Raw genomic sequence first — 25,339 nt, forward strand, 5'->3', positions numbered from 1 at the left:
ACTGTACCAGAAGCAAACTCCCTGAAGACTGACCTCTGGGCAGCCGGTGCCCTGCAGTCAGACAGGGAAGTCACTGGGCCACATGCTGACCCAAGGACTTCACCCGAATGGCATAAAGAGGAACAGAGGAGTTAGAAATGTTGTTTTCTCATTGGACATTCTAGGTCTTGTGACTACTTCTACATTTTAAGGAAAAGAAGAGGAAAAACCTCCCAGTGCCAGACGAGCCAGGCATCTGAATCTGCTTCTGTCCCAGGCCTTTAGCTGATGTGGCACTCAAGACCAACTGTGTGAGGGGAAACCACAGCAGAACTAGCATGTCATTTTCAATCCATTCTCCATATACCTTAAGGGGTTTTGGGGGTGAAGGGAGAGCAGTGCTTCCTCTGGGCAGAGGGCAGAAATTGCAAGGAAGTTGTACAACTTGAGCCTGTATGACAATCCGTCAGCCACTTGGGGAAACAAGCACACTTCTGGGTGCCCTGGGCTTGTCACAAGAAAAATACCTTTTTGGTAAGAATTCAAATCAAAACGACCACTCTCTGCCCTCCTCAACATCCAGGCATTCCAGAAAAAGGAACTTGTTTGGTTACCTCCCCACAGTGCTCTGATGGAGGCCTGTCACTTCCAGAGGCTCACATTATCAGTTCAGGGTTCTGCCCTTTCCTCTTTTCCTTTCATCTTAAACATTCTGTCTAGTGACTACCAGGAAGGACAAAAGTCCCTGAACAGCAGCTCTGTTCCAGGGTAGTGCCTGCTCTGCGGCTTTCTTTCCCAAGAGCGAGCTCCATGACTGCTGGGTGAACCAGAGAAAGAACAAGCCCTCTCAGGTTGGGATGCCAGACCCCTCAGAGTTGATAATCCGTGTCAGGAAACACTTTTATAACCCAGATCATAAACAAGGAAGAAAGACTCTGCATCATAAAAGCATGAACTTTCCCTTTTCTAAAATAAGGAAGACCAGGGACAGCCATAAACTTTAGCTGTAAAGAAGTGAAGTTGAGTTTACTGCGTTGAAGAAAAGAGCTATAAAATGTATCTTTCGATGAAATAGAAGGCATACCTGAAATCTAAATATGATTTCCAATCTAAATCTACGTATTGTTAGCTTTCTATATTGCACATTTTTACACGGAGTTAAATGAGATAATCTTCAAAATTGACTAGAAATGGTCAAGTCGGACATGCAATCAATTCACGAGTTATTTCTCAAAACACTATTTTCCAGTGTCAGTGGCAAAACTGGTTAAAATCAAATCTAGTCATCAACTCACTTCAGTAGTCTCTACTTTGTAACCTGAATCTTGGCTTTGAACCTAAACACCACAGACTGTAAAATGCCCCAAATAGCAGGAACTAAACTCACTTTTTCCTAGCTAGTCAAGTAACATGCCTCACTCATCCTTAAAGTTAGAAAACAACGTTGCTGAAAATAACAGGTTCTTAAAAAAAAAAATCAGTAAAAAACAAATGGCTATTAGCAACAAGTACAAATAAAATACCTCCTTTAGTGCCAAAGGGAAACCAAAATCAGTTAAAAATTGTCTGTGGCTTGCAAAATGTATGCGTGTGCACACGAGCGCGCGCACACACACATGCACACACACACACACACAGTTCTCCAGTTACTTACTGGGGCACTTGGTTGCAGTATTCCTCACATCAGCACCCTGCCTGTTCAGCTGCCAAGTGCAGAGCACTCTGCGAGCAGCTGTTTCCTTCAAGCCGGGGCTCTGTGTCTTAGCCAGTCACATGCACCTCCTGATAAATACCGCTGCGTGCCAAGAGGTCAGAAACTGAAGATCATTATTCTCCTAATTTGCAAACCTTCTCATAACCCCTGCACCAGCTCAGCCGTTTCATTAGCATGTAAAGCAGTACATTCCATGATTTGTTTTCTTTTTGTGACAAAATCCAAATAGCTGATAAGTCACCCTGGAGGGCAGGTCACAGCAAGTGGAAAGTTGATGTATTTGTGTTGAGAGGGAAGGGCGGTGGGGAGGCTGGCAGTCCTGCTTTTCATCTCATTCAGGTTTTCACTGGGGCTCTTGAATAGAAAGAAGAAGGAACCCCAGACTAGTACAGCAGGTGGAAGTGGCTCCTCTTTCCAGGTGCCCCCAGACTCCATCAATCTGCCACTCCGTTGTGCTTTCATTTTCTCAGCATTCCAGTCTCCAGTTTGTTGGAAGAGACATAAGACTGAGTGCACTGTTCTGAGGGGAGACCAGCAGTCTAAGGACGCTTAGGTTTAATCTCAAAGACCATGGCTGCTATGCCCAGTGATGCTGAGGGGTAGATGTGTGAGGGGTTAATGAAGAATATCAAGGGCAGCTTTATCTAAGAGCTAATGGAAATGACTGTAAGATCTAACTTCCGCATAGTTATGTGTTGGATTGTGTCAACATTTAGGAGCACTGCTGGGATTATCAGCTAGGGAATGAATGGAAACAAATTATGAAATTTACAAAGCACTTAAAAAATGTGCTGCTGCCCCCTTTGGTATGCTAGGAAATGGGATCAACCTGCTGTTTCCTGTGTTGCTCATACAAGTGGCAAACCATTCTGAATAATGTGGTGAATGCATACTTTTCACCTGAGCTGATATCCCCACCCCTTCCTCTTCATCCCTCTCTCCAAGGGAAGCCCTTAAATAATCTGATTTTGGATAGTATCTGACTTGGGTATCTGACTCCTTGTTATATAATAAGGGTGACACTTCCCCAAACCAGTGCCCAAGCAGGGTAGAGTGGAGGTATGACAGAGAATCAGCCCTTTTAGCAAACTGAACATCCAAAAAAAGCTTTTAAAAGGTTAAAATGTCCCAGGGGATTTCTGAACCATAATGAGCCTGTTAAACCTGTCAAATTTGATTTTTAATAAGTGAGACCTTACTCAGTAGAGGAGCCTGTGTGGGCAATCTTTCATATCTGGATTTTGTCTCACAATTATTTACAGTGTTAATCAAACCAGAAGTTTCCCTCCACACAGAAGATAATGTTTTTTCCAGAATAAAAGAAAAAGACTAAAAATCCTCAGTCTTACCATTCTTTCAGGGGATTAATGTGTTAGCAACATGTGAGAGCCCAGAGTACAAATGAAAACATTTTTGCAAGCTTCAAAACATATCCCTTTCTAAGGGTTCAAAGTTAGTAATAGAAATAAACTACAGATACCAATATACAATATGCTAAAATACATGTTACCTTCATAAACATTTTTCCTCATGTGTTGATGTGACAGTCCTTAATCAGATACAGAAAAGGAGGCCCACTGAGGATTTGAACTATTCTAATTGATTTATATTTTGTAAGTACAGTAACCAAGTTTGGCGATCTTTCGGCATCCATCACTTTATTTGCAATTGACTTGTTAATTGTGCTGATGATCTATTGCATACCACACAGTTAGCACAAGAGAGAAACTCTTCAGTGATCAATAGAGAAAACAGCCTCAGGAAAGGAAAACACAGAAATACGTTTCTCAGTCTGTCGTCAGAAAGGAAAGGACCGATCCTGAAACATACCTATGAAGGGAACTGTCAATGCAGACCAAGACCCAGCACCTTTCCAACAGGGTCCATGAATGTAATGAAAGGTTCTAAAATGACACCTTTCAGCCTCTCAAAGAAATGGGGAGATCCCACCTCCCTGTCCACACTGTCTACAGGCACCAGTCATTTCCTTCGACTCAGAAAGAGGTACTCTCTTTCAGTCAGAGGCCATCCACCCCCTGGGTTCGTGTCTCACCCTGCAACTCCCACGTTCAGGACCCTGCCGCCAACAACTGTGGTTTCTTTCCCTGTCTGCTCACCCTCCTCGTTATCTAAATATACTCATAGTTTTCTATGTCCTAAAAAGTAATCCTTTTTGATCCTTTGCTTCTTTAATTCCTGCCCTAACCCACTCATTCCCTTCAGAACCACGCTTCTGGAGAAATATTTCTTGCCTCCACCATCTTGCATTCCTTGTAAGTCTCAACCTGCTTACAGTCTGGCGTCTCCCATCCACTTCACTGAAACTCCTTTCCCCAAGGCACTAAAGACCAAGGCTATTGGCTTTGCTTTGATTTTACTCGACTTCTCAGCTGCATTTGACCCAACTCACCAAATACTCCTTAAAATGTTCTTCTGTGATTTGTGTAAGATTTTGCTCTTACCTCCTTCAGCCTCCTATGTAGACTTTTAGTCTACTTGCCCCTTAAATGTGTAAATCCCCTCTTTTCTTCCTGTTCTCTAGCATCTTTCATGTCTTAATTTATTACTGAATGACTAGAGTGGTTTCTTAATTAGTTGCCTTGCCTCCAAAAGCCTGTCTCTGCCCTCAGTTTATTTTTTATACTGTTAGACTGAAAGCCTCTCAGGGGCCGTGGTGGTGTCTTCAGTACCTTTGTATTCCCAGAACCTATGACCGGCTTACACTTCTCTTTTGTATTTTCCACTGCTGTTGCATTTCTTACTCTGCATTGTAATTAGGTCTTCATGTATCTGTGTTCCATCTAAACTTTGGCAACCTTAGAGAAAGTGTATGACTTATTCATTTTATATCTTGCAATGCGTAATACAATGCCTGGCTTGTAGGAGAGACATGGCTGAAACCATGCTAAATGAATAAACAAATGATTGAACAGAAGGATTTTCTGTCTATTCCTTTAAGAAAAGATTTTTTTTTTAAGTTTGCAAAAACTTATATCAGGCCCCCAAGACATCTTAAGCAACTTCCCCCCAAAAGAAGTTGTTTTGGCTACATTCTATGACTGCACTGTAATAAAACTATAAAACAATTACAGAAGTGTTAAGTCAGAAAACAGCTAAGCTCTTGGAAAATTTTTATAACTCTTCTTTAAAAAAAATTGTTGATTGGAAAAGAAAAAAGAATTACAGAATGCTTAGAAGATTTCAATAATGAGAACACCACACATCAAATAGTATGTGCAAAGCCAAAAGAATTAGAGGCAAAATGACTCAAGAAGTTGAAAAACAATAGATCAATAATCATGGAAAAATGCAAAAGTTATTGAAAAATTATTTCCAAGAAAAATTATTTCCAAATTACTTACACAATCAAGTTCTCTTGGGCTTGAAGCCACAGATAATTCCCAGGCTATATCAAATATTCAAGTGGACAAAACTAACAGAAAGCTAACATAATACCCTTGACTTGAAAACTAACAAACTGATAAAGCATACTAAAGGAAACCACAGCCTAACCTCCCATATAAACATAGTTTATCCTTGAGATGAAAAACTATCTCAATATTAAGGAATGCATTAGCATAATGACATAAATAAGTCAACGGAAAAAAGCCTTTGGATTAGCCTTTGGATAGGTAATCTTAATAAGTCTTTTGATAAAATTAAATATCAGGGGTTTTTTTACATTAATAAAATAGAGTTAGAATTTTTCTTAGCACAGTAAAGATTATCTATCTCAAACCAAACACAGGCATCACACTTAATGGTTATAATACTAGAGTTATTAATGTTAAAATCAGAAACAAACAAAAGGGTGCTCATTGACATGACTATCATTTAGCACACTGTTCTGGACTAGTTAAAGAAACTAAAAAAGAATTATGAGCAATTAGAAGACAAAATTATCCAACTTGTATATGATATAATCATTTATTCAATAGAATCAACTTTTTAAAAGATTTTAAATAATTAGAAATGTCAGTGAGGTGAACAGTTAACAAAAAAATACAAAAAAAATTTTTTCCATATAATAGCCAATAACTGTTAAACATAATGGGGAAAAAAACCTCATTCATAATAGTAATGACAGCAACAAAATTTATAGGAATAACAAAAAAGTAAGTAATATATTAAAAATTTATAAAACTCTGTTGAGAAATGGAAAATATTTCAATAAATGAAGAGTTATACAATTTTCCAGGACCAGAAGACTTAATATTGTAAAGATGTCAGTTCTCCCCTACTTAATTTCTAAATATAACTAATTTTTTATTAAAATCTCCCAAGTATTTTTTGAACAGCCTAAAAAAGAAATCCCAAAATTTATTTGAAAGAATGAAAAACTGACAATGGAAAAGAAATTTTTAGAAAACAACAAGAGGTATTAGGTATTAAATAGGCTAAAAAAATTTAAGAATTAAAAGTTTAATACTTGCAGATATTAATATATTATAAAATAGATAAACAATTAGTTCATACTGTATAGCACAGGGAACTATATTCAATATCTTAAAGTAACCTATGGTGAGAAAGAATATGAAGATGAATATAAGTATGTTCATGTGTGACTGAAGCATTATGCTATACACCAGAAATTGACACAACACTGTAAACTGACTATACTTCAATAAAAAATATATACACAAAAAAAGAAAGTTTGATACTGATGCCAAAAGAGGGAGGGCAATGGAACAGAACAGAAAGCCCAGAAATATAAATACAAATACTATATTAAAATGTTTATTTGTTAAATGTGGTATTTAAACCCAGTGGGGAAAAGTTATTCAACAACTGGTTGAATAGTTAATTATTAGGAAAAATACAGATGCAGTTATTACCTCACATGAGACACAAAGTAAAGGCAGAGTGGGCTGAAGAGTAAAATGTGAAAATAAAACCACAGACAAATTTGAAAAAAAATTATGACTTTTTTATAATCTTAAAATAATTTAATCATGATTAAATATTTTTATCATGAAAACTATTTTATGATCATAAAAGCAGACACATTAAAAAGTTTAAATATTTAAATGAACAAAATGTAAAATTTATGTATGCCAAAAATAACCCCACCATAACTAAAATTAAACCACAATGACAAAATGAGATAAAAAATGAAAACTGTATGGTAAAGAGTTAATAGCTTTAACATATAAATAGCATTTATAATTAACAGTCAGACAGAGTATATTATAAATGGTTCATGAGTTCATAAGGGAAGAAATACAAATGACCAATACACATATTAAAAAATTGTTTCCTAAAAAAGAAGACAAATTAATAATGAGGTGTCATTTATTATCCATAAACTTGACAAAGATGGAAAATTGATTCTTCCCAGCTTTGGCAGGAAGTTTGGAAAATGGTACCTTCATAGTCTTCTGGCAAAAGTATAAATTGCTACAACATTTGAAGAAGATAATTTTATAATGTGTAGCAAAAGCTTTTCAAAATATGTATACCTTATAATTCATCAGTTCCTGTTCTAGAAATATATCCCTACAAAAGAATATGGATTTTCATACATATAAGGTGTTTCTCACAGCATTGCTTACACTAGTGAAAAATTTCAATCTACCTGCCAAAAGTAGTAGAATAAACTATAACACATTCAGAAGATGTAGCATTATGCAATCACTATAAAATAATGTTGAAATATATTAACATGGAAAAATATTTGGCAGAGATTAAGTGAAAAACACAAGTTACAAAATAACTTATTCAGTATGATCTCATTTTTCTAAGAAAACATGTGAACATGTAAAAGTTTGAAATTGTATGTCAAATTTTTAATAGTGGTTATGTTTGCTGGTTGGGGTCAAGTATAGTTTGTCCCCCTTCTTTGTTTATCAGCTTTTTTATACTGTTCCCATGGCAAATGTGTATCAGTTGTTCACTTTCAAATGAGAGGTGCTTTTAACATAGGAAAAAAGCTTCTAAACCTATAATCATACATGAGTACGTTAATCATCTATACAAAGAAGAGAAAGCCATTGACAAGAAAAGTGATCTAAAAAAAGGGAACCAGAGCAGAAAAGCCTCACCATCCGTTAACCAAGCCAGACACTTCCTCTCAACTAAGTCTCAGTTATTCTCTAACCTGCTGGTCCTGGAGGCAGTATTTGATAGCCAGTCACTGGAAGTGGTGGAACTACCACGTTCCAAGGATGCAGGAAGAGGAGGGAAGCATGGTCTTGTTTGAGCACCTTGGATTCAGTCTCTCAGAGATGTCCTGCTGGCCTTTGTGCCTATCTGAGGCATTTTTGTAAGTAGAAATTTCCAAATGGTATCCATCCTATGCACACGTGATCAGATAGCATGAACCTCCCCTACCAGTTGTCCTTTCCTAAACTGTCCACCCACCCATTTCTCTTGTGCCAAACTCCAAACAAGCTGCTTCAAGTTGGTGACACACCACCTGCTGGTCAACTCAAGGTACTAAGGCCACGCTTATCCCCATCCCCGCCTTCTTTCTTTTCAGGGGACCTTGTACGTAGTATTACTCTCTTATTTCTGGAATTGAGTAAATTCTACCTGGTCATCTTTTTCTCAGACACTTTTGGGGTCCTTTTTCTCCTTCTCTTTTTTCTTCCAACATTTGTCTAAGTATCTTGGGGAATTTTCTCTCCCACCTCTTCTCCTTCCCTTTTTCTTCCCCTTGAACCATGTGTGAGCCAAAATAAGCACCTAGTCACAATCAGTTATACAGGCTGTGCTAGCTACATGCCTGCAACAAACAGAAAGAAAGAAAAAAATGATGAAAGAATCAGAATAGAGCTTTTACTCTCTGAAGCCCCTGAACAGAGCAAATTATTGTCAATAAATGAGAAGATACATTTATTTTTCTTGTGTTCAATGTGCATTGCATTTAGGGATTCACCGGAGTATGAAGAAAAATCTCTGCTCTCAAAGCTTATGTCTCTGGGGGAAAAGTAGGACATGTAGAAAGCGCTATATAAGGAATAATGATAATTATATATCATAACAATCCATTTCTATTAATATTATAATACACTATATTAATATATTGTTAATAATACACGCTGACATTTGTGCAAAATGCTCATTTAATTCGCACAGCAAAGCTCTGAGTAGGTGCTATTATTATCTGCAAGTGACCTTCAGTGAGATTAACTAGCCTGCCTGCAGGTAGTAAGCAGCAGAAAAAGAGAGGCATTTGGATATGACTGTCTGTCTGACTCCAAACCCTGCACATGTACCCCACAAAATAATTTCGATAATCATAGAAGTTTTCATAGACTTGCTCATCCTTTTCTAATTAAACCTGCTTACCCTCAAGCACAACAGCCAATTGTATTGCACTTTGGAAGCTAATTATTGACATCACAGTAGTTTGCTATGTTATCCACTGCAAATGTGTGATCTTTCAGCCAGTGATAACGGTTTAGTTGTGGGACAGCCTGGTAGACTGACTGACATTTATAACTGTTTCTGAGGATAATGCTTCTATGGATTAAACACATCGAGTTCTAAATATCTGATTATCGTTCTCCCTTTTTGTAAGATGTCATTTACTTTTCAAAAACGCATTGCCTGTTAGTATATTTGCACTTACTTAATCTAATTCATTTAAATTTACCTTATGGTAGCATTTTCTCCTCCATCTAATCAGCTTCTTAGACTACGCTAGATTTCTAGCTGAAGCTGGATTTGTTGAAACATGGGAAGGAAAATTAAATGTTTATGGCACAAAAGATCTTACTTAGCATAATTATTTACATAACTCCCCCCTCAATAGTTTTATTTCAAAACCCTGATTTGACAGCAGTTGTCATTAATCTTTGAGGCTCTCACCCCAATAAATCACAGACTAGTGGTAAAGTTAATCTCAATCTAAATCTTCTAAAATGCCACTGCCTTTTTCAGAATTCTTTTAGTTCTTGAAAAGAGCTGCTCAGAGTAAAAAAAAATAATAAAAAAATAAATAAAATCTGAGACTGCCTCTGCATTTTTCTAGAGTCAGTTTGTAGAAAATATAGAAGGGCAATTTACAGAGTTAAGATTTCCTTTCTAAGTTTCAACATCATTGCTATTTCAAAGCATAAAATACAAAGTTGATTCAGGGATAAATGAGGCAAGGAAAATATTTAAATTAATTTTTTTCCTCGAAATGTGTGATAGCTAAGTGCATGAGGTGGGGCACAATGTGATCTTCATGAGAATCATAGGAAAAATGCAGTCAGAAACTCCAAATAGTCTTATTCTCATATGCAAACTATAGACCCCCCACCCCCTCAGCCTCACCTCTCTCCATCCTCCTGTTGCTGTTTCACTCTTGCTGAGCACTGGCCTCCTTCTGGGTCTGCTAAGCTGTCCTGGGTTCACATCACAGCCCACTGGCCTTGGCAGAAGATGATGTTCAATATATACTTTATGAATGAGTGAATGAATGAATCAATTTTTACACCATGGTTGTACTTATGAAAGAGCCATATTATTTTGATACCAAATCCATTTGTTCACAATTGTGTGTAGTTCTAAATAATGTCAATGTTCTACTGAATCACTTTTGCTCTTCACTGTACCGTATTATCCAAATCCAGGTAGCTGACTACAAGTTCTGTTTTCCAGTCTTTAGTGCCAAACTACTTGCTCAAGTTTTAATCCAAACATCACCCCCTGCAGGTTAAAAATCTGTGAGGCCTGAGCTTTTAACCTCATTTCCATATCCTTTCTTAAGGTATCACTGCCTTTATCATACACTTGGTTCAACATCCCAGTGGTTTACTTGCACTCTATTTGCGGAAACTTTCAGGTGCATCTTGGGATTATTTATACCTTTTGTGTGCAGAAAGGCTTTGGATAAGGTATTCCCTTTTATGACTTCCTGGAAGAACACAGAGGCAACCACAAGCCAGTTGGAACATGCAGAGGAATGAGGATCTAATATTCTTGCAGGAGGATTTTCTTATTTGCAGATCACAGAGGGTAAACTAAGAAAGGCCTTTTAGAAGCACATAAAAAAAGTGGTGGGGAAATTTTCAGTTTTCCTTCATGTTCTAATTAAACAAAGAGTGTTTGTTCTCAGGGCTCTTCTTTGTGATTGCCATTCTTGTTAGTGAAAGGCAGTAGACCTATTTATGCTGTGTAAAAGTCTCAAATTGAGAGGCAAATGCAGGGGAGGAGTCAAAGCTGAGAGGTGTGTGCTGTTTCCTTAACGTAACCATGGGAAGTGAGAAGATCAGCAGAGCTCCTTGGCTGGTGAAGATAAACACATGGTAGTGAGAAATCAGTGCAGGGGAGGATGGGCTAAAACAGCTGAAAAATAGCGACCTCCGTGGTGAGGCTTCAATAGATATTTGAATGCCTATAAATTCTTTTTAAATATATATTTTAATGGTCAGAATAACTACATTACCACATGGAAGAGTGATCTTTTTTCCTTTTATAAAATAAGAAAGGCAGGACACCTGTGTTTTTTACTTTATAAGAAATTCAAATTTCAAAAGTAATAATGCTCAATGTAGCAAGTCAAACAATACAGAGATATTTAAAAAATACATTTTTATAATAAAATAAATAAAATATATTACAGATATGTATAGACCTCTCATTCTCACCAAGATAACACACACCTGTAAGAAATGTACCTCATACATATGTATATGTGTCGGGGGGGGGGGTCTGTTTTTCCAGTTTAAAAAAAAAAAACATTAATCTGTAATTTGATTTTTCCCCTTAACAATGTACCATGGGCACATACATTGGCTCCAAGATCAATAATATAATTTGTTCTTTTTAATGTTTTCATATTCCTCCACAGTATAGTTATAGTTTATTCACCCTATTTCTGAACATTCAAGATGCTCCCAGTGTTCTGCCTCTGTAAATAGTGTTGCACTAAACATTCTAGCACATGTAGCTTAGTTTCTGGTACTTTTATTTCAACAGTATAGATCTCTAAAACAGATTATTGGCACTGAAAAGGTATCCATTTTACTATGCTTTTACTATTACTACACTATTTTCCCAGAGTGAAACTAAAAGCCACATAAGGGTCATGGCCTTTAAAGCACCAATATATGTCAACTTAGAGGATCAAGATTGTAATATGAGAGCACTAAAAGTTCATTTCAGAATCATTTCAAAAAAAAAAAAACAACAACAGGCATATCCTAACAGGTATGTTCACTAAATCTTTTATGTTGAAGATGTTTGCTTGCTTTTCATGTAGAATAAAAATATTTCTTAAAAACCAAAGCATCTTAAGCCAAATTGACTAAAATTCCTCAAAGTAAAAGGTTGGAGTATATTTCTCCCTGGCTAATCCTTATCGGCACACACCAAAAATTCCATGAACTCTAAAGGCCATTCCTGTCATAGAATCAATTGCTGATTGATTTAAAAAAATTTATGAGCAACTGAGAACTGATGTGTTAGGAAGAACAAAAATGTTCATGTTGGTCTAGAAATACTGGACTGTACTTCCAAAGCATGCAATGGTGCTAGCGTGACAAAGGGCCAGTTGCATCCTCACTTATTTCTATCTTATTTGCTGGACAGTGGCCTTAGTAACTGAAGAGCCAGGTCTTCCACATGCCATCTCGATGAGGCAGGAATGGGGCCCACAATCCAAACATAAGGATAGGAGCACCCCAGGTCTACAACTGTATTCTTTCTGGCATGGGGTGTTTATTGCAAACCACCTCTTTTAAATTATACATTTCACCACATTGTTTGGTTTGGGACTTTGGAGTGACAGGCTGGACTCTATTAGTCTATAATTTGAGAGCATATATATTCTATATTACCATTAACTAATCTGGCTATACCATCCAACACACTCTAAGACAGAAGCAACTGAGCACAGGGTTCCCTGCCTTAAAAAAAGAAAAGAAAAGTTATATTCAACATAAATTAAGGGAAAATTGTTCACATTACCTACCAAAGCATTCTTTGTTTTAGAAAGCCACTCATTGCAGGATTATAAGAAATGTGTGTACCACTGGTGCACTGAAAATGGCATTCAACCAACCAGAATTCAACTCATATTTTTCAAGAACACATTTATTAAGTAAAATAAACATGAGTCCAATTTTGGACCCAACTTACTTGCCCAGATGGTCTGTGTCCTTTCCTTCGGAACAAAAAAGTAGGCAAGCAATTCCTAGCTGCCTGTGGAGAACAGGCTATTTTACCGCCTCTCCAGGGGTGCTTAAAAGTAACCTGCTAAAAATAGCCCCTCAACTCTTACATCAGTGTCCTCAACTGAAGGGCCAAGAGAAACTATAAATTACCTGAAATATGTCCCCTGCATTCTAATTCCATAAGAATAGTATTAGCTGAAAATCCCTAGTAATCCTCTTGACATTTCCAACATTAATAACCTATTTCTTTATTTACCATTTCCAAACTAGTAGGAAAGGCAGTGTGGTAAGTGGTGAGAATGCTGGCATATTGGAGACCTGGGGGATCAGGATTCTCATCCCCCAATCAGCTACTCACTAGCTGAGGGAGTTATTTGTCTCTTTACAGACAGTCTCTGATTTACCATGGTTCGACTTACAGTTTTTCGATTTGATGGTAGTGTGAAAGCTGTATACATTCAGTAGAAACTGTACAGAATTCTGAATTTTGCTCTTTTCCTGGGTTAGTTGTGTGTTAGGTTATTTTGCCTGGCTGTAGGCTAAAGCAGGTGTTCTGAGCACATTGAAGTTAGGCTAAGCCAAGCTACGATGTCCAGTATGTTAGGTAAGTTAAATGCATTCTCCACCTGTGATAGTCTCAGCTTACGATGAGTTTATTGAGACATGACCACACTGTAAGTAGAGGAAAACCTATATGAGATTCCTCAATTGTAAAAGGGAACTAATACTCAACTCAGATGGTGGCTCTCTGGGTTGGAAATCATGCTTTTCAGAGTTTTATCCAATAAAAATGATAAATGCACAAAGATATATGTAAGACAAGTTCATTGCAACATTCGTAATAACAACAATAAAAAGGAGACAACCTAAAAATAAGAGATTAATCAAAATAATCACAATGTATTAATTCAATGCTGTATATATCATGCAGCCATGAAAAGGGTGGATGGTAAGATGGCTTTGATGTAATAAGTGAAAAAAGCAAAAACATTATGCATAAATGACTATTGCTTTAGGCCCAAGAAAACCCCACTATGCCTTAGCCCGATTTTTATTACAATCACGTATGTTTTCAAATGCATAGAAAGTATTTGCAGTGACAAGAAGCGATAAACATGTATCTATTCTGAAGAAAAAATCACATTGCAAGTCTTTCCTCTACTATTCATTTTGGTATTGAGTACATCCATTTATAATAAACCTGTATTGGTTTTATAATTAAAATTAAAGACAATAAAGAAAGTAATGAGAAATACTAATCAATTACGTCATGTAAAGCACTTGGCAGAATGCCTAGTGGACTTAGGTGAATGGTCATTATCATAGTTATTTCTGTCCAGAAGCAATGGAACTCCTTAAGTAAAGCAAGTTTACATCAACCAGGCGTGTTTGTGTGTGAACTCGATTGGTTTTTTTTAATGGTTGATTACTGTCTTTACTGTCACGATACATATTATGGATATATACATATGTCAGGACATCAAATTGTGTATTTTTATTATATGTCAATTATACCTCAACCAAATTGTTTTAAAAAAAGTGGAGCTAAACATTTCAACAGTAGTAATATGAAAGATGGCAGCATGAGATCAGAAAGAAAGGTTTCTAAGATCTTTATGTTATTCAGAAGATTTCTTTTATGTCATTCAAAAGATGTAACTATGAAGATATTTACATTAGGCTTTGCTATATCAAATATGGATTTACATTTTTAAGTATAATTACTAAAAGAAAAGAAATAGATTACATAACTCCCAAAACACTAGAGGGGAGGAATTAAAATACAGAAAACTGGAAAAATCCAAAAGAAAGCAGGAGAGGAGAGAAACAGAATGGTAAATAGAGAATAAAAATACCCATGATCAGTGTTGATTGTGTGAATTCACGTTAAAATGGAAAGACTCTCGTTAAGTAAGAAACAAAAAGATGGATCCATTTTTAATTCATTCAGTCCCACAGGTGTAGGGTGTGTGTGTATACACACACACACACAGATAAAAGGCTCAGAGACTTCTCCCTAACTCAACTTCCTTAAACTGCTTCTCTGAAGCCTTGAAAATAACTGAAGGAAAGTTCTTTATACCAAAAATAACAAAGGGAACTGACTTGGTGGGGAGGAAAGAGCGTCAGGGAAGTTGAAGGGAGACAAAAAGATCTGGCAAAGGGAAATGTGCTTCCCTGCTGTAACCTCAGCAAAAAGGTAAATGAGGCTGTCTGCTATCCAGCTGGCCTGCAGCAAACAGTGCAGCCCCTCCTACCTAAAGCAAGGCCTCAGGGCAGGGTGGGGCTCGTGTCAGGGACCTGGGGCTCCTCTTCCCCAGAGGGGCTCTGAAGGTAAAGAAGAGGCCTTCCCTGCACAGTAGAGCTAGAACTCTACCGAGAAATGTGAAACTAAATTTAACCAGGCCAGACGGGACCTTCATCCATTCTTTCATGAAATCTGTGAAACTGGATAGATCGTTCTAATCAATCTTATCTGGAAAACAGATGGAAAATTCTTCCCAGAACTTAATTCTTTAGTCTTATTCCAAAAGGAGGCCACGTGGCTCCTCTGGGCTGTGTGCGTTTGGCAGGCCTCTCCCGGCCGCTACTGATTCCACACGTGTTGGGGTTGATGTGCCGGGAATTGTGGGCGAGACACTAGGAGACTCTGAATGGTCCTGCGGTTCATTGCCTGTAAACAGCAGCTCCAGATGTTGTTCCCCGCCCAATTATCTAGGAATCTGTGATCCTGGACTCATCACTGGGATGCTAAAAAAGAAATTGCACCAGACTATGAATCAAAAGACAGGATTTCTCATATTAGCTCTGCCTTAATCGAGTTAGGGGGTAGTGAGTGAGTCCACCGCATTCCCATTATGAATCCTCCTTAATAATCAATAAGTGGGAATGGTAGTATCTCCAGATTTTTCTGGAAAGCAAGGGAAATAGTATAGAAAAAAAGTACTTTGCAAACCCGTAATGTACTGTAGAAATGTGAAGTGTACTCATTTCTTACCCTTGTGAGACAATTTTAAGCCTTCTTAGTACCTTTGCCTGCATAACATCATCTTCTACAAAGGAGGCTGAGAATTTTAGTTGACACCTAGAGTACGGCCCACCTGATACGCCCACTCTCTTCTCACACACCTACGACAACAATCCCATCTGCCCATCCTACCTTTGGTACTTCCTTAATCTATTGGTTAAAGGTCATCGGTCCAAGGATGCATGTGATGCAGACTGGGCCAGTCATAGTACCTCTTTTGCTTTGGCCACATTGGAGTGTTTCAAGGGTAAACTCCTGATTCAGGCAGACAATTCCATCACCTAATAAGTCCCTTCCCCACGTTTTTCAGATGGCACCAGAACACCCTTCTTCTATGGCCACATCTTAAGATATAAAACCTAGAACCTATTAGCAGTCACTTTTTCTGCTTTGCCTACCGTGTTCTGGGAGCCAAGTGGAAGAAGAGGGCTGGGTCTTAACTTTAGTTCTCTGAGTTCAAGTATAATGTGCCCACCTTGAGCTGGGCCTCATCCAAAGCCCGGTGTCCCCCCATCTAAACACCCTTATTTTTTCCTCTTGAGAGAGTAAGCTTCCAGTATCCTGGTATTGAATAAAGGAGGGGACAGGATCTGGGAACCTAACTGCTTTAGGAAGATTTTCAGCCAGTCTTCCCTATGTTAGTCTCAGCTTTACCTACAGTTTTAATGGTACCTGGTGCCACTAATTCCTGAGTCTTTGAAGGGTTCTCTAGTGCAAATCGGATTGATTTTCTGGTTTCCACTGTTGAATTAGTAGTCAGCCATCTGCTTTCTAGCTTCCAAAATATTGTCATTGTGTCACTGTGTAAATGCCCTATCTGACACCTGATTGCAATTGCTCATTAAAGGTGCTTGGCATGGGAGTGACTTGTTTCACAGAAATAGGTAACTAATAAATATCTTTCTTATCTTTTCTAAAATTAATAACAAGCCTATAGATTTTCAGTCTGCTTTTCAATATCATATTGCTAATGTCATTAAGTATTCTTAAATATTCCACTGCCATCAAATATTCCTCCATTCCATCTCACTTATTACATCATATATTTTGTCTTAAAAGCAGGTATTTGAAAAACAGTATCTCAACCCTTAAGGATGAATTCCCCTAGTGATGTTAATGTGGTGGTGGGGAAAAAAACTGAGTGGAAAAGGCAAAACCAAAGTTTAGAAGTAAAATTAGATACAGAAATGAAAAGGCCTTCTCCACCTTCGCATCGTGTAGATAAGGCTGTCTCAGAAAAGAATTCCATCCATTTCCTCATTCTTCTCTAGTGAATTTGCTTTTCTACCAACATTAGCAAAGAAAATAAATGTAATTTATCTTTTGTTTTTCCTGGCTCCTGATAGAGCACCTGGCACTTCCGAGGTTCTCTGTCAGTGCTTTTGCTTTGGTAGATGGAGATTGTGAGTTGATTCAATGTATTATTTTTCTATTTGGGTTACTTATTAATATATTATTAATGTATTAATGTAATCTAGTTATTAACACAGTATTAATGTAATCTAGTTATTAACACAGTATTAATGTATGGTATAATGTATTAATGTAGAAACAGTACATTAATGGTTATATTTCAGTATAAATGATTGAAATAATTTAATGATTAATACATTATAAATTATGATTTAAGAATAATAATTTCATGTAATGCACTGTGAATACATTATAAATACATTGTAGTGATTTCATTGTAAGCATATGATATTTTAGGTGCACATACCAATCATTCCTTATAAAGTTACAAAGTGGTTTCTATGGGAAAAATGGAAAGTCAATTCAGAGGGCCAAGAACATTCTTAAAAACAATTTTTTGGAGCAATTCTAATTTGTATATCATGTAACAGATGGTCATTATTTATATGTTAAATGTCTTTAACTTTTATTTTGATTTTAGAATTTTCCAACTGCTTTAAATCTCACTCTATAACCAAAACTTCATGGAATCGGAAATGAACCCAAAATACGATCGTTCAGTTGGCTGCAACTCATTGCCAGGACTTTAGAAGCCTTTGTTTCCAGGTCCCTGCCATTGGTGGGGCCTTGAGAACCTACAATATCTTTTAGTTTTATCCACTCCATCAGTTCTATTTTTGTGTCTCCATACTTAGCACACAGAGCTATCTTTATCCCTCCAGCTGACTGGCATGAGAGTCCCCAGGGCATAGTAGTTACACAGGATTATTGAAGCATACTTCCTACCCTTCAAATAAGACAATGCAGAATGCAGAAGACACATCAGAAACGGTCACAATGGTAGAAGGAGAGTGTGTGTGTGTGTGTGTGTGTGTGTGTGTGTGTGTGTGAATTGCTAAAGATTTCTTTCTTTGTACTAAGTTCTATGCACTATTAAGAGCACAGTATCTATAATGTTTCTTAGAAGTTCATTTTAGGCTATGTATTATAATCTGTTCCCATGCCTAAATTCACTTGGAAACATCAAGATAAAATAAAGTTTCTTATAATCATATAATCCAGATTTCAAAAATTGAGAGTTTTTTTATAAACCTCTATTACCTTTATCCTCAATTCAGGAATCCATAGTTACGCAACATTCCATTTGATCCAATGAACAGTCGGATTGTTCTAAGAGGCCAAAATTCAACAACTGTCAATCCTTTGCTTGCTTTTCAGCAGTTCAGTTGGAGTTGACAGTTGTAAGCGTGGCCTGCTGAATGCATCAGAATGGGGAAGACTGTTGAGTTCTGAACGGATACCAAGCTTCACATGCTCTTTCTGTACTGGTGGGAGCACTGCAGCTCTTCTGCTGGGGTTTGCACTGCCCAGTACACTAGACACTGGGCATCTGAAGCTACTGAGCACGAGGAACGAGGCTCATCTGAACTGAGATATGCAACAAGCATAAACTACACATGGGATTTCAAAGTCTCAGCACCCAAAATGAAGAAGGTAATGGATCTCATTAATAATCTTTTATATTGATTGCATTTTGAAATGATAATGTCTCAGCTGTATTGAGTTCAATAGATGAGATTTTTAAAATTAATTTGTACCTTTCTCTCTTTACTTTCCTAATAGGCCACTAGAAAATATAAAATGACATTTGTGGCTCACATATGTGACTCACTTTATATTTCTAGTGGACAGCACTGGTCTAGAGGCTGCCATAATAAATCACATGACCAGTCATTGGTCTTTTAAGATTGGAAATGAGAGCTGCTGCAGAATTTTACTCTAAATCAGGCTAATCAGAAGAAAATATGACCAGGAGTAAAGGTTAGAGCAGCCCCGGCTGGTTTAGTTTCCCATCCAAAGCATTGTAATAGTACCCAACAGGACTGTGAGGTCATGTCTATGGACACTGGTAGAGATAAATGTCACGCAGTGTATGTAATACCTGCCTTACTTAGCTCTTTCCCAGTTGATAGCACATCCTTCATTTTCATCTTAGCTGTTATTAACTGTACTTATTTCACAGCATGGAAACAGGAGAGTGAATCATGAATTCACTTGTTTTGACTTTTTGTTGTTTGTTTCCCCCAACCATTGCTGCTAAAATGAAGATGAGGAATCTTTTCATAGGAAATGGAACCATGAATTTGATTTTTTAAAATGTAATGGAAAATAAAAACTTCCAAGATTCTATGTAGGGGCAACAGGTAACTAGTTGTTATTACAGGAGCATCATTACTGGACACACGCACAGGGAGTTCACACTGACCCTGAATAATAATATACATGAAAAATTCAGTCCCAAATTCCTGATGTGGGATTACCAGATTACTGAATTAAAAACACATTGGGGGTCATTGCTGCCAGCAAAGAGTTGTGTAACTGCTGGTAAAAACAATAGTGATTTCTGGAGTAGATTGAAAACAAAACAATATCTTTGTAATGTTCTGAAAGTGTTGCATGAATAGAACTAAGATAGGCCCCACTGCATTTCCCAGCCTGATTTGCTGACCATCTTGTCTGCCCATAATTGTTTTCTGCCATTCATTTCCTCCAATTGTCAATTATTACTAAAACAATTATGAAAAAAAAACAAGTATCCGTCTTTGTTTCCTGTTGCTGATGAATACAGTGAAGTCATAGACCAGACTAGTGCATCATAATCTTTTCCATTACAATGAATTATGCTGTCACAAACAGGATACAGCTCTGTACTGGGCAGAGAAGCCTAAATGGGGCTGAATTAGCACAAACCTGATCGTCAGCCATGGCAGCAAGGAATTAGAGCACTGGGACTTATTTCTCCACTTTTTCAAAACATACTGATTTTTGTGCCTCATTTGAAAAGTAGAACATGCTTATCCTGGAGACAAAGTAGAAAATAAAAATCAGCATTACCTCAACAACCAGAGAGTCTTATTATTAACATTTTGGTGTATGAATTTTTAAGTCTTAACCCTTTTTCGTACATACATTTATGATTTTTAAGAAAATGGGATCATTTGATGTATATAATTTTTGCCTTCTCTTTTTCACTTAACTATGAAGTGTTTCTGATGCCATTAAATATTTTAAAGTAATTTAGTGGCTATATGAAATTCCATATTGAGGAATAGTATTTAGCAATTCCCTTATTTTGTATATTTGTCCAAAATTTGTCTGTTTCAAATAAGTTTTCTTTTACATACATTTTTGTCTCAATGTATGAATGTTTCCTTGGGATATATTCCTAAAAGATAGACTATTTACTTTTCACTAAAGAATATATTGGATACTTTGAAATAAAATATTTAGAGTAACAGATCTAGGAAACTTTTGTCACAGTTAAGGCAAAGATGTGCATTAAAAATTTAATAACCAAACTTAATGTACATACCTTTCCTAACAGGATACACAAATGAAATACTTTCAATAATTACAAAGTTTAAGGTAAATCTAAAATGGGTCTATTCAAAATGCCCTTCCGACCAGCCAGCTGTAAGGGTGTAAATAATTCCATGATGTCCTTTCCAGAATCTCCTAGCACAGCTGGCTTCTAAACCTTTTAGGAGCCCACAGATGATTCTGCTGTGATTCTGTGACCTCTTGGTTTCCTAAGGAGCTTGCTTCTAGGCTGCCTGAGCTGTCCTTGACCTAGGCTGGGCATTGTTACCTGATTGTGCCACTAGAGGGCAGCCAGGGACAGGGAGAGGAGTTCACACGCTTGGTCCTGTTTTCAGCATAGTCTTTACTTCATGAGGTAACTGAGGAGAAATCTTAAAATGAGGCACTAAAGGAAAAAAACAATTTAGGTAATAAATATTAAAATAAAGAGGTGACTTCACCTCTGTGAGCCTCGGTTTTCTCATATATTCAGTAGGGCTGGCCGTGGAACCTGCCCGTAGGTGGTTGTGAATAAGAGAATGGATGTAAAAAGCTGAGCATATAGAAAATGCCCCATCAGTAGTGGGTGTTGTCATTATTTCCGGCCCTTACCTTCCTCCTAAGCTGTTTCCCATTTCCAGCTGTCCACTCGATTATCCCATCATCATCTCAAATTGAATGCGTCTGAAACCAAAATCCTTGCCCCCCAACTCCCTGACCTACTGCTATATCTTGAACTGTTTCTTCGAACAGACCATGACACATGACATCCTCTCTAACATGTCCTCTCCTCCTAAAACCATATCCAATTAGTTTACAAAATGTGGATTTGTCCTCTAACCTGTCTTCGGCTAGTTGGTTTCTTTCTGTTGTCACCAGCACCCAGGCCTCGGAAGGTCCTGCCTTGAATGGGCAGATCTTATTGATGTAATTTCCCTTTCCAAAATCCTCAGTGGCTCCCCAGTGTCTAAAAATTAGATTCTAAATTCTTTAGTCTGGCATTACTGTCCCTCTGCCATCTGACCCCAGCCTCCTTCAGATGCTTCTCTCTTGCTCCATGTGTGCATTGTCCCTGCTCCTGTCAAGCTGTCCTGTCCAGCCACAGTTCCCTGGTAGGACCGCCAGATGTAGGAAATAAAAAACACAGGACACCCAGTTAAACATAAGTCAGAGAAACAACAAATATATTTTGTATAAGTATGTCCCATGCAATAAGTCTCATACACACGTGTGCAATAGGACATCCTCTTTCAGAACAAGCATATGTTATCTGGAATTCACATGGAAGTGGAAGCCTGCATTTCATCTGGCAACCCAGGTACATTCCTATCTGCCTGTGCACACAGCTCCATTCTCATCTTGGAAGTTCTTATCTCTTGCTATACAGATCTCCTTCTACTCTTCTTTCAAGGCTTAGCTCAAACCTCATCCCTCTGTGAAGCCTGCCTGGATCGCGCCTTCCTTATCTGCACTCATCTACATCATTCATTTGGTTCCATACATAGGTTGTCTTACGTCCCCCTATAGTTCTCTCCATGTAAATGTTGAGTTTATCAAAGGCAGAGGTTGTATTGTAAGTAGGAGAACTTAATAAATCTACTTCAGTGGTGGTGCTGCTGACCTGTAATAAAGGATGTGAAGGGATGAGAGTGTAGGAGAAAAAGAACCTGCAGAGGCTACTCGTCTGGATTTAAGGTGCTCATAGACCAATGAAAGTCAATATGCAGCTCCCCCCCACCCACAGCATCAGTCCAGGTGGGTATGGCTTGGCACACTTCTCCCGACGCACCTCCTTCAGCACCTCCTCCAAGTTGTGGATTACATTTGGTGACATCTAAATTTCTGAACATTCCGCACTGTCTCTTCAGTAATCTGATTTCACTTATATTCAAAGGTGAGGGTCAAGGGTGACTATACAGTGTAACCTGTAAACATAAGTGGTTGTAGGAGCTATACTGGAAACCAGGAAATAAATTTCTGTTTAATTAATCGAGGAGCTTAAAAAAATGACAATTTTTTCTTTTCAAAAAATCAGGCAACTCTAATAACTTAAAATATTCTCCGTGGCTTAAGAATACATCAAGAAAGCTGTGAAACTATTAGGCCATTCCCAAGAACTCTGTTTTAAGTAAGTGGTATTTCATGAATACATTTATAAGCATCTGTGGGCATCCAGAAATGAATGACGAACAAGACTTTTAAAAGTGAAAAAAATATATATTCTTAGAATAAAATGCGTAACTCATCATTGTTTCTATTATTTAAGCCTGTAATAGTGTTTAAAACATTTTTATCCTCATGATGTAAACATGTAAATGCGTCAAATGAGAAATGTTATTTTGAAACTATAAAAGGAAAAAAAATTCAAGATCAACAGAAATCAGGATCAACTGTACACAACATCTCTAGCGCTAGACCCACGTGGAGCAGCAATTAATTAGACTACCTTAGATTTCACTTTGTGGAAATAATAAAATGGATTCAGAATTGACTTTGCCGCACTGGAGTGTCCTGGAGACAAGGGCTAAGAGTCTGTTTTGTTTCTTCAGACCCATCATATTTGTCCAGATTTTGTTTCCCTCTATTTTTAACAACCTAAATTCAGCTAAGAAATACTGCTCTTTCTATTCAAGAATATTAGACTCTGCTGTTTCCATGGAATGAATTACAATTTTCTAATCAGAAGAAAATAACCCTTAAATTCTTCCAGGAAAGAGAACAGCCAGTGAGAGCCACACTGAGACAGAACTGAGAGTGGCCTCCTGCGTTCGCTGCAGTCTGGCCAGCTCAGCTTTTCCAGCTTCCAGCTCTGCTATCTTCTTACGACAGATTCTAAACATACCAATCTCAAACTGGGGTAAGCCAAAATAACAGCAACACATCTCCTCCTGCTCTTCCTCTTCAGTAAACCACCAGAACCTCACTCCTTTGACATCGTGGTGACATTACTCAAGTTTCTCCAGGACACAAATGTGGTATTATCGGCGATAGAGGCAAACATGGTACATCATCTAAACAAACGCACTTGTCTGATGGCAAGGAATGTTAAACGAAGTTGGAATGTCCCTCGGAGCTTTCCAAGCTTTTGTGGGCAGCATCAGCTGCTCTTGGATTCCCTTTCGACCTTTCCACTTCCAACCCAGGGACATTTTTTCAAATCACTCAGAAAATATATGTTGAATGACTGTTTTGAAATAATAAGTTAAATGAAATAATGATTGTGAACAGTTTCTGTCACTGGAGTTGCTAAATACTGTTTTTTGTGCTTCTAGAAGGTTTTCCTTAGTCTGAAAATAAATGTTCAGGAAAAGCTTATCATTAAAAAAATTTAATCTTCACTTAATTTTATACAAAATTTAAATTTTAGTTAAAATAACTTTTCTAAAATAGACCTTTGCTTGAGGGCCTGTCTATTAAATATATTCTAAACCAGTATTGATTAAAAAAAGTAGATGAATTCTTAATCAGTACTTTGCAAAGGATAGAAAAACAGACAAATATCAAGAAATTATCTTTCAGAAAGGACCTTCTATGAAATTATGTAAACTATTTAATTTCCTGCTGATAATGAAGCCAAAGAAAACTTAGTGGAGATAAAGCTATCTTAAGAAAACCACTAGCTAAAAAATATGTATTATTGTTAAAAACCAAAGATGTCATATCACTGAGGCTGATTTCTACGTTTCTTCAGAGACATAAGTAAAGCTTCTGAGCCCTGCATGAGGATCTGCCCTCCGGTTATATACACCATGTCTGTGGCTGATACCCACAGTGCGTGATGTGCATGTATACGCAACAATGGATGGTCTGGAAAAGGGCACTTACCTTAACTCACAGACATGGGATCATTTCAAGCTCATCCCTCTGTGGAAGACTCTCTCGTTCTGCTTCACTGACTCCTGCCCAGCTTCTCTTCCACGTGTCTAAACACCCAGAGATTCCTGTTTTCTCTTCCAACCTGCTGCATTCACCTCCATTGCCCAAATCCAGTTCAGAAGTGGGGAGAGGGAAAAAAATTGAATTTGCAAGCTGTTTACGCCTCACGACAACAGTGAAGCTGCTAAGCTTTGAGCTCAATGGATTAGAGGTTGTTTGGCTAAATGGCAGGCAGACTTCCTCCTATTCTTTCTGAACTTAGTTTTCCTGCCTCCAGCGGAGCTTTTTCCTTTCCTGGGCTATAAATAGGCTGGTCGTAAGAGTACAGAGGAAAGAAGAAGGCAGGAAATGCATTTGATTTCAAAAAGCAGTCTTAGGTGTGTGTGTGTTTCAAATGAACACCAATAAACAAGTTAAGGAAAATTCAACTTTGGTGTGTGTACCATTGCCAACATTTTCTTTAATTTCCTGTAACCTCGGTTTGGCTATATGTTGTCATTTCCCATAAGCAAAGCTTGGGTTTGGAGATGTCTCATTTTGTATATAAACCATAAACAAACCTACATCTAAGCCTTCATTTTTCAAAGAAGTGCCATAAGAATCAAATTTCCAGGGGGGAAATGAGGAAGGGGGCGGACAAGGGGGGTTACCATAATTGTTTCTTTTCATTCAAAAGGAGGTGAAGCAGTACTTTTCGAGGCAAGATTCAACAAAAGGAAAATGTCAGGTGAACAAGAAAAGCAGATATTTTTGCTTGAAAGAATGTATAATGTTGAATTTATAAACCGTCTATCATTTATCAACCAGCCATCTGTACTAAATTAATAGATTGTCCACAGTCTTGCTACTCAAAGTTGTTTAACT

The 25,339-nt window shown here is 37.6% G+C and overlaps 1 protein-coding gene across 1 annotated transcript in view; it reads right to left on the reverse strand.

Annotated features, from left to right (window-relative positions):
- The window catches only part of RASGRP3 (RAS guanyl releasing protein 3), a 96,051-nt gene extending 71,388 nt beyond the window's left edge, over positions 1 to 24,663 (reverse strand). The window contains exons 1-2 of the mRNA XM_072937934.1: positions 24,425 to 24,663; positions 19,991 to 20,099 (exon numbers count right to left, since the gene is read on the reverse strand). The gene's annotated coding sequence lies outside the window, so the exon portion shown is untranslated. The remainder of the gene's footprint in view (positions 1 to 19,990; positions 20,100 to 24,424) is intronic.
- Between the last annotated feature and the right edge of the window lie 676 nt (positions 24,664 to 25,339).

The sequence above is a fragment of the Vicugna pacos genome, chromosome 15 (genome assembly GCF_048564905.1).
Source record: "Vicugna pacos chromosome 15, VicPac4, whole genome shotgun sequence".
NCBI classification, from domain to species: Eukaryota; Metazoa; Chordata; class Mammalia; order Artiodactyla; family Camelidae; genus Vicugna; species Vicugna pacos.